This window comes from Oculina patagonica, chromosome 4 (genome assembly GCF_052425735.1).
Source record: "Oculina patagonica isolate OP01 chromosome 4, crgOcupat, whole genome shotgun sequence".
Lineage (NCBI taxonomy): Eukaryota > Metazoa > Cnidaria > Anthozoa > Scleractinia > Oculinidae > Oculina > Oculina patagonica.
This window is the reverse complement of record NC_135761.1, coordinates 6,396,725-6,408,177: the sequence shown is the minus strand read 5'-3', so window position 1 is coordinate 6,408,177 and position 11,453 is coordinate 6,396,725. Positions and strand designations below refer to the sequence as shown.

General features: G+C 37.8%; 1 pseudogene; it reads left to right on the top strand.

Moving 5' to 3' along the window:
• The first annotated feature begins 7,397 nt into the window (after positions 1-7,397).
• LOC144651260 (neuropeptide SIFamide receptor-like) lies at positions 7,398-8,636 on the top strand (annotated as a pseudogene).
• Positions 8,637-11,453: the final 2,817 nt, after the last annotated feature.

Sequence of the window (11,453 nt, the reverse complement as noted above, 5' to 3'; positions counted from 1 at the left end):
AGAATCTTGACTGGAAACAAAGCTTAGTTCCTTGCCCCCAGGTGGGGGATAGGGGCAGAGTCAGGAAGAAAAAGGCAACATTAAATTATATCCTGATTGGTTACCTGAGTTTAAGTGTGACTTCCAGTCTAAAATTATCTCGCGCAGACCAATATTTAATCATATACTATAGAAATGTTTTTTTTTTTCTTAAAAAGTGCTGAAATGTTGTCTTGTTTTGCAAAACATTTTGAGAAAGACCCCTTCATCAGTTGCAAAGTTCAATTTTTATAGTACTTGAACAAATAAGTGCTAGTCACAGCAACTTGTTATTATTATCCCTGAATTTAATCATGCTCGTTGAGCTAGATTTGGAGATTGAGATTGAGATTGAGAAAGATGAACAAAGAATAAGTCGCCTAGCTAGGGAATATAAGTTTGTTAATAGTATGAAGCAAGTTCAAGTCGCTTTTTCTGAGCTGCCCGATTTTCAAATTTTCTTGATATTTATTATCAATTTGTTAAAGAAAACAAAAAAAAGAAATGAATTATTTAGACATAAATTTCCAAAGAGACGTTAAGCTACCAAATTGACGGAATAAAAGCCAACTGAGTATTTATTCCAGTTATATTGTATCAGTCAATTCCAAAACCATCGATCCCCCCCTCCAGGGCTTACCCTGGCATTTTGGCTTGAGGTTATGGCTCGGTATAGCGGGGAACTTGTTTCAAAACTTTGCCTGTCAGGCCGGGCATTTGACCATCAAAGAATATTAGTCAGCGGTTTCAAGCTAAAGGATTTTGCAATCTAGCTGTTTCCTTACGGTATGCTTTTGCCTTTATCGAAAATCAGTTACGTGTGAATTTCTTGTCAGAAGCGAATTTCTTTTTTTAAGGTATTTAATAAGAAACCTTTCGCAAAGAACTTATTAACGGAGCTAGTAATTGTTTCCTTCGTTTTTTTTTGTAGTTTAATCCTTTGGTTTTTAAAATTTGAAAATGGTGAGGAATTTACACCCTGTGAATTAGCCCTTACAAGTGGGGCATTGACCGTCTAAACTGCCAACATAGTGGGGAATCAGGGTTCAAAATAGCAGCCGGCTGTCGGCGGTAGCCGACACTTTCATGACACTTGCCGGCTACTTTTCACCAAAAGAAATAGAAAATATCATGCCTTGATCGACCAACTGAAATCAAAGTTGCTGTAATGTTGAAGTAAACATTTCATATCAATAATAATAATAATAAATATATTTTTATAGCGCCTATCCAGGCCTGCTCTAGGCGCTTTACAAATGTTTAAAATATCAGACAATAAAGCAACTACAGGGCTAGAAAGTGCGACTCACTGATCGCTAAAGCGACGAAAATTTTATATTTGGCGACTAAAACTTCTGGTTTTACGGTTTAGTCACCGATCTGGCGACTTTTTTTCTGTGTTAAGATGAATAAAGGGCCGCCCCACCTTCTCAGGTATTGTGTCCCTCCAGAAAATTATATTGAAGATCTTATTTGCCACTCAAACATTCAAAATAAGAAAAGAAGTCACATTGCTCCAATCCATTCTTTTGCTTTGCCGTAAAATATTGTATCACTACGGAAAACTTACAAATGGCCGACTGTGTTTGAAATCGCCCCAGAATGCATCTGGGTACATCATGTATGCAGATGGATTGTGTCCCTTGAAAATGTATAGCTCTCTAACAGCCGAGAAAAAATGAGCCTTGACAAAAAGAGCCGACAAATTCAGGCTAAAAACGAAATTTTATTTTGAACCCTGGGAATTTGACCAAATTTTTTCAAAAAAGTCAAATGCCCAGCTGGGGGGTTTGCCTGGAGGGGGAGGGATGGGTGGTTTTCAGGAATTGACTGATACATTATACTCATTTTAATGATTCATGTTTCACGACCACAGACAATCGAATTTCTGCTGGCAAAGAACATCGCTTACATGTATCTCATAGCATTGCTGACATTAATTCATGATGACAGATACTAATTAGGGGGTGGCAGATGACTCTTCAAATAAATGTATGAGGTGTTCCTTTTTTTCTCTTTCCTCCCACCACAAAAAAAAAAGAATGCCTGATCACAGGTTAAGTCAACTTCTTCTATAATGGAAACCTTCAGGACCACCATTAAGTGTTCGTAATAGAGGAAGTCTGTAGCAATGAAAGCTATTTTCAGTAATTCTTACAGCGGATTCAGGTTGGGCATTTAACGGTCTCAGTTGTGGCGTTCATTGTTGTTCCTTGCTAGGGGGGAATGACAGCGTTCTGTCTGGGAAAAGGTATTCGTGTCTTGGATCTTTTTAATCTTCATTTGCCATAATAAGATCCAAGACACAAATACCTCTTCTTAGTAATAGTAGCTGAATGAGTGACAACATTCTTTTTTTCCAGACAGAACGTTGTCATTCCCTGCACCTAGCGAAGTCTGTCATTTTGCCTCACAACGCAATCAAGAAATGGTGACAACGAACACAACAACTAAGTCCGTTAGTACTTCAACTCCTGTCCGTAATAGCAAGGTGTCCGCAAGCCGAGAGTTGACTGTACATGTATAACGTAAGTGTGCAACAGTTCATGGGAGGGATGTGTAATAACAATATTAAAGATTAATTATACAAAAAGAACAACACAATGTACAGTTTTTGCAGGCAATGTTCATAAGTTGATGTAAATCCAATTTCCTTATGGCTCTTTTGAATGCATCCAGCGATGGATAGTTCCTTACCAACCTAATTCTTATCCGTTCAAATTTTTTCAGAGAATTCCTTCATCCTTTAATCGTGTATTTAATTTGTTAATTTTAACAGATCTGTTTTAATTTGCATCAACTCTCCTCCAAGTTTATATGGTGCTATATTAAAATGCTATTTTGGATGTATTTTGTAGCAAAGGGACTCCTAGTCTAAAGAAAATAACTTCGGATTTTAATCGTTTGCCTGTAACCCCGTTTGCGTATCACCATACACAATGATGCAAAATTACAATGGCTAAGAATCGTTTCATTCGCTCACCTTCACAGAAGCACCATATCTGTAGTTGATCTTGAGAACGATTTCTGCCTATGGGGAAGAGTGTAGCAATGGAAGTTACGCCAAAAGACACCAAGCGCAAACGAAATTATGTACTGCGTTCAAAAATGAAACCAAAAGGACCCAAAAGCACTTCGAGGTTCTTCCTCGCTTCGCTTCACGTCGCTTCCGGGTTGACCAGTTTCCAGGCTCCTTTCAGTCCCGTGATCCTATGATAGTCACGTGCATTTGTCACACTTCATACCAACGTGACGCATCCTCCTTGAAAAGGGAATGGACATCTGATAAAACGGTCGAAATTTTAGATAAACACTTTTAACTTGAGAAAGGGCCAACGGACAATGCAAAGAACCGGATCCTGATGGATCTGATTAGCAAAATGTATAAATACGAACAAATGAAAAAACAGAAAGGCTGACCGTACGGTACGCGGATTGAACTACAGTAGAACCCCGATATAACGATCCTCGATATAACGATATTCCCGATATAACGATGAATATTTTATGTCCCGGCAAATGTTACAGTAAAATGTATGTGACAGGATCCCGATATAACGATCTTCGATATAACGATATTCCCGATATAACGATGGGAATTTAGCGGACCGAACGTTAAACCTTCCCCGATATAACGATATTATCAGTACACAGTCACAATTTTAAGCAAAACATTGAATTTAAGACAATGACATAACAGTAATCGAGTAATTTCTAACGTCTCTGACAACAGCTTAATACCTTATTCTTACTAATTTTCGCGCGTACTTAATTTCGCGAAAAGTCGGAAGCCGAATTTCGCGAGTATTTATTTTCGCGATTGCAAGAAAAATTTGACCAAAAGCGTATTAAATTTCGCGATTTTGTCATTGTTTTATTGATCAGTTGTCAAAGACTAAGGAACTTCGGGAAATATACAAAGGTCTGGCTCAATGTAACTACAAGGAGCCTGCAAACAGAAACTTTGGTTACTTCGCTAAAGATGTTTTAACAGTAATCAAAGGAAGGGTACAGTCGAAAGTAAGACGGCAAGATATTTTCAAGGGTAGAAAGTTGGAGTTCCAAACATTTAAATTTTTTATTAACTTTTTATATACAATATAGAATATGGTATTAATTTTCGCGTGTTTAAATTTTGCGCAATGTTTTTTTCGCGCGCATTTAATTTCGCGATTATTTTGAAATCGCGAAAATTAGTAAGAATAAGGTTTGATGACATAAGAAAATGATACTGAATTCTGAGCCTCTTTATCCAGTAAAAAAGAACATGTTAGGTTTACCCCGATATAACGATATTTTCGGTTATTTTACGGCCATATCGTTTATCGGGAGTTTCGATATAAAGATTCCTTGATAACGATGTAATTTTACTGCTCCCTTGGCATATCGCTATATCGGGGTTCCACTGTAGTACATTTTCAATATTTCGTCAGGCACGGCCTGACTTCATTAGGAAATGAACAGCTAAAGAAAAATCGTTACAATTTAAACAACTAAGACTAAAGACTGACAAGAAGCTTAAAACCGGGCGGTAAGCGTACCGTAAAAAGAGATACACTCCTTTTTATAAGAACGCGTAAAATTTGGCAAGCCTGAGGATGTTCTTATTTTAGCCATACATATTCTTAAATTTTGGGGCAGATCTCAGCCTCAACGTTTTTATAAAAATGGTTTTTATAAAATAAAAAGAGTGTACTGTATCATTTTTCTAAACTATTTACTTGAGTTACCTCTTTAAAATGCTTAAACGAATCAGCTGTTAGCTGGTTTTAATGACTATAGCCGATATGGCCGAGGGCGTAAAACTCTGCTATTTGGGGAAACCTTATCTTATGATGCTGTGAAAATTTAGTATTGATTCGGAGTGAAGCTCAATCGTGACTGACTAACATAGCGCGAAAAGCTGAATAGATTTCTTTTTAGATACATCGTTATTCAAAGTTTCCTGGGTCCATTCAAACGTTCGGGTTCTTGGATACGTACCAAAAACTCTAAAAATTCGATTCCAGAGAGTTAAGTCAGAAAATATTTAAAAGGTTAAAGTAAAAAAAAGTCCTCAACATTTCATTTGAAAATATTTAAAGCAAAATGAAATAACATTTATAGTAGTATAGTAATCTATCCGCTACAAACTGTTCCTTTCAATTTCAAAGTTTTTAAATTAATAGTGTAGTACTTGCTTAAGCTGGTTTCCAGTAGTTCCCTTGGAAGATTATTCAAGTTCTTTCGCAATAGCATATAACTGAATGAGGCGGTTTGGCTCATAGCGGTCTTGGTTCTTGATAGGTGGATTTCTCTGATTCTTTCTATACACATCTCTCAATCATATTTAGTCTTGTAACTGATATAGTTTTGCCGGCTTACTAGATAAAAACAAATATCGAGCCTTTTCAAAACTACGATAAGTTTGAAAATAAAAAACTAAAGGGTTAGCATTTTAAAAATTGCTTGTGAGAAAACTTTTTTATTTGGCATGGGTTTGTTATAAACCTTGACAGTTGTCAGTTTAGAATAATAGTGAAATATTCACAATTATACTAGACAGCGAGTGAAATCCAGAAGCAAGACAGGTTCTGACAAAAGCTGTAAAACACCTGAATGTTATTCACCGTTCCTTCAACTATTATAGGTAAGCCAATAATCATTTTTAAAACAGAGAAGAACTACTAACATATACAACTCGAAGGTGCGGTGACGAGCTTTGCTCGTGAATACGTCTCTCCCCTGAGAACTGTAATAGTTTTAAAGTCGGCTTCTAAAGACCGTTTTTAAAAAGATGTTGTTTAAAGGATTTTTCAATGTGCAAGCAGAAAGAAATTGCTGGACAAGATTATTACTCAGCTTTTAATGGACACTTATAGTTTTGCCTCCACTTTATGTAATGTAATATTTGAATGTTCTCATTTTTTTTTAGGTAAATCCTAAGTCAGAGAGCGACGAATTCTTGATTCAGGCTCATGTGTGCGACATTTCAGTGCTCTCAAATTTGTGGATCCTGAGTGGAATATATCTTTTGCCAGTCTAAAGCCACGCTACATTTAAAAAATAAAATAAAATATTGGAGATGGCATACTTGTAAGCTGCAACTTTTGCTTGAAGATAGCAACAGTCACCCCTAGCAGCCACTCCAGCGTAACTTTTTGTAGAGAAAGAGATATACCAGTATTCGAGTACAACCACCCTCAGTCAGATTTTTCTTTTCTTCGGTTTTGCCGTTCGCTCTCGCTCGTATGGTAATCGGAAATTTTGAAAAAATCCCGCGAACATTTAGGAGGCGTTGCTGCCATTGTTTCAAAATGACCAAAAAGGGTCTTTTTAGATTGTATAACAAAGCCTATTGTTATAGAATTTGATCCGCATTTCTTGATACCAGACAAGACAATTTAATGCGTGTTGTCATTCCAGCTGGCCAATGAGGCACCTTTTTCAAGGTAACCATTGAAATCATGATCATCACTGGACAGTTGTAAAACTGAGTTCTCTTAGCACTTTATCTTTCTTGGAATTTATTTTGTTCTCTATGGTCTCTTATCTTTTATTTCAGATTTTCCAACGGGCTTTGAACAGCCATAAGACTCACTGATTTGAGAAAGTAACAGCAATGCAGGCCCGTAACCAGAATTTTGCATGGGGGGGGGGGGGGGGTGCGTATGAGTGCCGCAGGCGCGATAACGTCGGGGGGTGTGGTAGTCTATGGGAGTATCTTCCACCAGGAAATTTTGAAATAATAGGTTATCTGAGACAGCATTTCGTGCGTTTTGAAGGCAGTTTGTTAGGAAAAAGGCAGGTAAAAGTGAAATTAACAACGACAATAATTCTGGTTCATTTGTTAATTCAAATCATATTTTTCGAAACAGAACCTTAAAATTAAAACGTAATTTACAATTGATTTAGCTAACAATGACGGCAGTACATAGAAGGAAGACAGAGACAAGATACGTTTCTTCATTTTAGTGTCAAATGATAATTACATAAATCAACCAGAGTCGGTTTGTTGATCTTTTAACACTGTGGCAAGGTCCAACATTCTTCCGAGCCCAACAAGTACCAAGTCTCCCCCTTTTTGGCATGGCCTGGGAATATTAATGGCACTTCGAACGGTTCGTATATGAAAGACATTACCGGTACGTAGAATGTATCGTTGAAATTAACCTAGAATCACACAATTTGGTCCAAAATATACCACAAAAATCTACAAATGGTGGATCTTCAACCCAAAGGACCATACTGAATGTAAATAGTCGAAGTACAGAAATACCATTTCCCTTTATTTATTTATTTTAGACATTTTAATATATTTTTTTCACAATGAGCGGACTTCCAAGGATCGTGGGGGAGTACGGACGCACCCATCGCACCCCCCTCCCTACGGGCCTGCAATGAGTGTAAACAACACGACCGACGTAAACAACCAGATCACACAATGTATCATTACTGAAGACCCTCTGGCAGCTAAGGTCTGCAAAACACTGGCATACTGCCTCCTGCTTGTAGTGTCTCTGATGAGAAACACTCTAGATAATCATCATGGTAGTCTATCGAGACGACAAAATGAAGACCACCACGAACTTACTCATCGTAAATATGGCGGTGTCCGACCTACTGGTCCCCATTTTCGCCATGCCTCGTGCCAACGTCGAGATACTTTACGGAAATCTCCGATGGCTTATCGATGGTGGGTTCGGAGAAGCCCTTTGCAAGCTAACAGCATTTTTCCAAGACATCTCAACGGCAGTTTCTGTCCAAACCTTAGTCGCGATTGCTTTTGACCGTTTCTACGCAGTGTGGTTTCCCTTAAAAGCAGCGCGTATCAAACCTAGAGTGAAATACATGATTTTGCTTATATGGTTGATATCGACAGTTATTCACGCGCCGTATCTTTACGGTTTCCAGATTGGCACGTTCAACGACAAAACCTACTGCTACTTGGGTTGGCCTCGCTCTGTCACCAAAATCGTATTTTTACTGTTGATAATATTTATATATGTAATACCTCTTGGACTAATAACGACCCTTTACAGCTTAATTGTGAAAAAACTTAGAAAACAAACTCTTTACGGCGTGCGGAATTTAGTGGTCCATTTCAACAGCTTCAGTCGCGAGAAGAGAAACCGGAATGTGCTTAAGATGTCACTTGCCATCGTGGTCGTGTTTTTCTTATCGATGTCGCCGTTCGTTGTGTATTTCAATTGCTATATTCAGCCCTGAAGGGACAGTTTGTCTTTCAAAGGACTTTCTTTTTTGTCACTCAGTATTTAGTCCACTGTAATGGTATAATGAACTTTTTTACGTATTTCACCTTTAATCAGAGCTACCGCCGTGGTTTCTTGGCAATATTCTCTCGTATTTTCTGCCTGTGTGGTTCCATGTGTCGATGGAGACATGAAGTGGAAGTAAATTCCCGTTTTGGACAGGAATCGTATGTTGCTTCTGCTGGAACCGTTAACACTGGAATGGACTTTGACACTAAGGATGTTGTACTGACTAGCATTCGTTCCCTGGAGAGTGTTGAACACAAAGCGGTTGGAAATGTTAACATTGAAACCGAAAGTGAAGCTAAAAACTGACTTAAAACTTTTACTTACTTTCGTGTAACGTAAGGGTTGTATCATATTTTTAAAGCGTAAAAACAGACGGCAATGATTTCTGTGAAGCTTAATCTCATGATCTGTAAGAGTCGAGCTGGCTTTTCTGCGTCTTCCACTTGTTCATTTGGCGAGGGAAAATTTATGTTGGAAACAGGGTGTAACTTAATTTTGTGATAGCTATTGTTGATAGCCACTGTGTTCTAGTGTGCGTATCGTTTTACTTTTTATGTAATTGGTAATCTCAACATCAATCAGGAAGTTTTCTTAAAAGTACTGGCGCACATGTTCTTGAAACTCGTTATGATAGTTCACCAGTTTCCAAAAGTGTGTATGTGTGTGTGTTTTTTTTTATTGAAATGAATACTTTTCCTGTAAATATGTCAAATATCTCAGAAACAACGTGATTAACGAGTAAGAGTGAAAGTAATTAATCGCCAAAGAAATCATAAAAGGAACTGCTCTGTGCATCTACCGTAAAGTGTAAATATTTGAACTGTTTTTTCTTATTTAGCTTTATTAGTCTATTTAACAATTAGACTACGAGTCCGAGTTTTCAACCGTTCATAGAAAACAAGGGGAGGGGGGGGGGGGGAAGAAACTCTAAAGGATTGCAATACAAAATTCAGACAAAAATCAAAAAATTGACCCTTTAAAGAGTAACGCAGCGCGATCGTGTTCTATCAGCGTTAGTAGAAACTCAGTCGCGTTCTATTGGAAATCCAGGAAACTGATTGGTTCGCCCACTGTTTTCTATTTAACAAATATATTCCATTTTACCGTGCGTCTGTTCAGTTATACACGAATCCAGAGTTTCAGACATCCGCTCCAAATTCAAAAGAAAAGGGAGTACTCATTAGAGACGGACCATTATTTTTCTGGAGGGGGGGGGGGGGGGTATGAAAAATTTACCGTTGCAAATTTCTTATTTTATTTATGCACATCTGCAAACCATTTTTTTTGAGCAACACCTTCATGCCAACAATTTCTTTTCGATCTTTCTTAACCACGTACGTTCTGACACAAAAAGGAGGTTTGCTTTTTGCTGCCGTCAATCATTATTTAATTAAATATTTTACGGCGGCGACCAACGAATTAGAAAAAGAGAAATCTACAAGGCGTATCGAACTCCACCAAACACTGCCCACAAGCGTCGTTACCTTTTGACACCTCTGAACTCATCTTTTTCGTTTTCTGAGACGTACGTACACTACGATGATTGGCGGCAGTGAAAAGCGAAATCGTTGCTAGAACAGTTTAAGGTAGTACATACGGGTCAGATGGGTGTCCAGTCCTTGTATTGTTGAAAAGCGCAATAATTTAAACTATTTTTTGAAGAGCATTTCAGAAAAACTATACCCAAATAATAGTTTGTTGTTTCTTTATAAAACGCTCACCATTTTAATTCCTACGCAGCTTCTGGCGCAAATAAAGAGCATACGCCAGGCAATATGCAAAGGGAGTAGCAAGCTTTTCTGCTATCCCGCAGTAGTGTAGTCCTGATGCTCTTTGTTAAATATGGGTATATCAATATATATGAAGTTTAATTCAATGAAATGTAAAATAATGTTCATTTTTAAAGCTGATTTCCAGTCCGCACTGCGCAGACTCGGGGTTTGTTTTCGTTTTTGTTTTGAATTCGTTGAAACGTTACACTTCGGTGACAGCATACATGAAGATTTTTTATCCGCCATTACAGTTCGTTTCGTTCAAGAATTTCTGATGAGCTAAAACGTCGGTTTGAAATAGCGTCAAGGTTCCTCTACTCGTTATTATTTGTTCTGCAAGGATATCTGGCGTTAATTATGAAGAAAAAGGTAAGTTTGTCGCGGAATTTTTAGTTTTGCTTGTAAACATTCCTTCGTGTGGGCTCACATAAACATTGCAGCCGAGATTGCGCAGTACGGACTGGAATTCATCTTTAAGTACTACAATAAGTTACTGCTTTTAAGGAAAGGATCAGCTATTTACTGATTTATTATTTGAATTTATTGCCAACATGATCACTTTAAAATGCCCTGCTTTGGTTTATTTTTGTGCATGTTCAATTTGAAGATCCAATGTGTTACTTTTTTTTATTTCAATTGTTTATTTCATGCAATATTTGGTGTTCCAATTTGGTCAAATAAAATGTTGATTTTAATGGCGCCCTCTATCCTGTCTACAAACAACTACATACTTTTAGTCCATATTTAACAATTAGACTACGAGCCCGAGTTTTCTATGAGCAAATAGTCAACGAGGCGCAGCCGAGTTGACTATCGCTCATAGAAAACGAGGGCGAGTAGTCTAATTGTTTTAGTAGAAACTCTAAAGGATTGCAGTCCAAAACCTACAATATTGTGCACTTTGGAGACAAAAATCAAGAAAATTTACCGCTTAAAGAGCTACTCGCGCGCGCGATTGTTTTCTATCGGCGAATAGAAAACAGTGGGAGAACCAATCAGATTCGCGGATTTCCAATAGAACACAGCTGAGTTTCTACTAAATACTTTTAGTCTTTAACAAATGGTAAACGTCACAGCGTGCACTATTGAGTTACAGATGCACGCGGGAGGTTTCTAAGCACGAAAGAAGCGTGAGACTCTAGCTTCTTGAGTGCTTAGCAAACCTCCCAAGTGCATCTGTAACTCAATAGTACACGCTGTGACGTTTACCATTTGTTTTATAGCACAACGTTTAGGCGATTTACAGTTTCTTTGAGGCAAAAGCGCGCGCTTATTTAAACAATTGCGTGTAGTGCTCGCGTAAACGCTGACGAAAACCTAAAAGAAAAAACAAACAAACAAACTTTTGATATATTTCAAACTGGCATTAAACCTCAAAGTCTTTCAGTATAATGGAGAAATG